The sequence below is a fragment of the Macrotis lagotis genome, chromosome 2, assembly GCF_037893015.1.
Source record: "Macrotis lagotis isolate mMagLag1 chromosome 2, bilby.v1.9.chrom.fasta, whole genome shotgun sequence".
In the NCBI taxonomy this organism is placed as follows: Eukaryota; Metazoa; Chordata; class Mammalia; order Peramelemorphia; family Peramelidae; genus Macrotis; species Macrotis lagotis.
In genome coordinates, this window is record NC_133659.1 from 329,103,198 (window position 1) to 329,106,767 (window position 3,570).

General features: G+C 41.5%; 1 long non-coding RNA gene across 1 annotated transcript; it reads left to right on the forward strand.

Annotated features, from left to right (window-relative positions):
• Positions 1–647: 647 nt before the first annotated feature.
• Positions 648–3,369, forward strand: LOC141511791 (uncharacterized). The gene is made up of 3 exons (XR_012475408.1): positions 648–1,353; positions 2,297–2,466; positions 2,574–3,369. It is a non-coding gene; the product is annotated as an uncharacterized LOC141511791 (long non-coding RNA).
• Positions 3,370–3,570: the final 201 nt, after the last annotated feature.

Sequence of the window (3,570 nt, forward strand, 5' to 3'; positions counted from 1 at the left end):
GGAGTAGATGAACTCTTGTATGGTCTGAATCTATGGCTCTTATACCTTGATCCCCTTCACTAGCTGTTTAATTTTGGATCTGGTCACCTTTCTGAATCTCATCCATAAGATAGAGCTCCTATTTTGCAAGGCATTTTCAAGGTAAGTGACCTTTAAAGAGCCTAAGGTGCTACAGTGATGGAAGCAGACACATTATAATTAGTGTTACTAATGTGATGACTTTGCCTTATTTCAGTCCATGGCATTTTAATCAGACAGGGGTCAGGATGCTAAACTCAAAAAGCAGATTATACAACAGGTATATGTTGTTAAAGATCACATGTTCTTACAGAAGAACTAGAGAGGCCACAAGTTCGAAAGTCTAGAGTGTTTGTCCTGACTCACTCATTAATGTGTGTGACTTAGTGTAGCAGAAAGAGTAATCCATTTGGAGTCTGAGGACCTGGGTTCAAATCCCACTTCTGTGACTTCCTAGTAACGTATGACCTTGGATGAGTTATTTTACAGTTCTGGGTCTCAGTTTCCCCATCTGTGAAAAGAGGAATTTGAACAAGGTGATCTTGGAACCAACTTCTAGTTCCATATTTAAGATTCTATGATTGCCTCCTTAGGACCAAGTTTCCTTAAACAAATCCCATGATCTTTTAATAGCCACAAAATTCTGTGAGTTTAAGATTCCTTCTGACTTTCAGACTCCTAAGAGCTTAAGGTCTCTTCTAGCTCCTAGGATTCTAGGACCCAGAAGAAAGAGTAAAAGGAGGCAGAGAGACTGAATGGGAGTCTCTGGAGATAACCCAAGAAGCAGAAAATCCTCAGCAATTCTTCCAGACCTCCTCCCCCCAGGTCTGGGCATGGCTAGAGCAGGGTTGCAAGTACTCTGTCCGAACCATTGAGCTTGTTGTTCAGTCATATTTGAGTCTTTGTGATCCCATAGACCCCAACATGCCAAGCCCTTCTGTCTGTCACTATTTCTAGGAGTTTGTCCAAGTTCACGTTCATTGCTTCCATGACACTCATCTATCCATCTCATCCTCTACTGTCCTCTTTCCCTCTTGCCTTCAATGTTTCCCAAGGGTCTTTTCCATTGAATTCTGCCTTCTCATTATTTGGACAACGTATTTAATCTTCAGCTTCAGCATCTGACCTTCCAGTGATTAGCCTGAATGAATTTCTTTAAGTATTGACAGATTGGATCTCCTTACTGTCCAAGGGACTCTCAAAAGTCTTCTCCGCTACCACAATTTAAAAACATCGATTCTATGGCAGTCAGTTTTCCTTATAGTCCAACTCTCTCTGCCATAGGCTGCTACTGGAAAAACCATAGCTTTGCCATTATGGACTCTTGGCAACCAGGTGATGTCCCTGTGTATATTAACCCTATCTCCAACCCAATTCCCATTTGTTGACAAGGGATTTCATCTGTCCTAGCTTTTAATGCCTGTGGAACCGCAAGCATCCTCCAAAGAGAAGAGGCAGATGGAGAAACTAGAGGACAAAAAGGCTCCCTTCTGGAGTCCAGGAAGGGAGAGAACACAGGAATTCAAACAGGGGAAAACTAAGCAAATTTTCGGGCTATGATTTCCCCATGAGAACAGATTGAGGTGGTTGTGGGAAGAGGTAGCTTGAACTGGTACAGTTAGCAAATGGGGAGGTCAAAGGGTGGGTGGGGTTTGAACTGGAAGCAGACAGGAGGAGATTTCAAGATAGCTTGCTTCTTAGGACTGCTTTCCTAGATAGAAACTTTCTCGAAGAAAGAGCTACTACAAGTCTCTGCTTGGAGATGCTGCTCTCCCAGTGAGGGGTTTGTGTCCCTGGTCATAGGTTTCTTTGGCTTTGAAGATTTAATTAGCTCCCACTGAGCAAAATCTGGTCCTGACATTCAGGTCCTTTTCCACTCAGGGAACAAACTGTGATTCTCTGAAACTCACTCTTGATTTCAGTCAAATTAGGGTTTCACCCCCCCCCCAACATACACTGCCCATTCCCACTTTCTACCTTTGCCACGTGTGTTTCTTATGCCCATAGCTAGATCATCCAACCTCCCCATCTTAGCCTCTGAAGAGCTTTTTTTCGTGCCTGTGTGGTTCCAATTTGTAATTTCATAAGTTTGAAGAGGCTTTTTTTGTTGGAAATTCCTTTCACTCACCTTTGCATGGCAATAAATGGTAATTTCCAATTTCTTTGAGAGCTGCCTGAGAGATAAAAATAACAACTAACATTTGGATATACTATTTCATTTGACCCTCGCAACATCCTTATAAGGTAGATGCTACCATCAAACCCTCCTATTTTACAGATGAGGAAACTGAGGATAAAAGAGGCTATATGGTATGTTCAGGGTCACATGGTGTCTGAAGCATGTTTCAGACTCATCTTCTTGGCAAGTTGAAGACTTGGGGACACAGCCTAGCAACATCTCGGTGAAAGCCATCTGCCCAGGACTGCAGAAGTCAATGTATGGCAGAGGTATGATTTGAATTCAGCTTTTCCTGACTCCAAGGCTGGTTCTAGTTACTTTTGATGTTAAATGCTTTTTCACCTTTAAATCCTAACTCGATTGACACCCCTTCCAGGAAAGCTTCCAGAATCCTCACTGATGGCGTCTCCACTTGGACCTCACAAAGAACAGATGCCTTTATCAAGCATTATGTGTACTAGAATCATTTTTGTGTCTCATTCTCCCTATAGACTGTCCATTCCAAGAGGACAGAGGCTTCTTTCCCCTCATTGATTAATGTATCCTTGACACTGTAGCAAGAGCTGCATGTTGAATGCATGAATATCTCTCTCAGTCTCTATTTCTCTCTGACTTTGTCTCTTTGTCTCTGGCCCTCTCAAAGGAATACAGTTATAATGGGCATCTCTGCCTGTGATATGATGTGAAAAGCATTTAACTGGGGGTGAAAAGACTTCTGCTCCTATCTCTGCTCTGTCCATCACTAATTGAGTGTATGTGATCATGGTCAAGTCTCCAAACCTTACTAAGCCTCAGTCTTGTCCTCTTTAAAATGGTCAGAAGAGGATCCTTACTCTGCCTCTTTCAGAGTGGATGGATGGCTCACATTTTGAAAGTCATTCAAAAATTGGCCAATGCATTCTTCTTCACAACTTCACCATGAAGTAGGCACTCGGTATTTACATTTTACAGATAAGTAAACTGAGCCTCATAATGATTTGTCCAGGGTCTCAAAGCTAGGAAATATCTAATATTGAATTCAAGCCTAAACCTTTTTAGCTCTGAGACTAGAACTTTGCCCACTGTCATGTGGTTTTCTTGGGAGGAGAGAATTAATTGGAAGATTGCATTGTTATCAAAAATCGGATCATCAGTGATGCTTGTATAACCTATCTTATAGATTGCTCACTGTCAAGGAGGTGAGGGGGAGGGAAGGGAGGGAGGAAGAAAAAGGGGGAACTCAAAACCTTGTATGAACTGATTGAAAAGCATGAATTGGAAAAATAAATAAATTAATTAAAAATAACAACATTGCATAGAAAGACAAAGTGACTGTTAAAAGTTTTATAGAGATATAAAAAGTTGTAAAGTTTGTTGTCTAAGTGGATTAATAA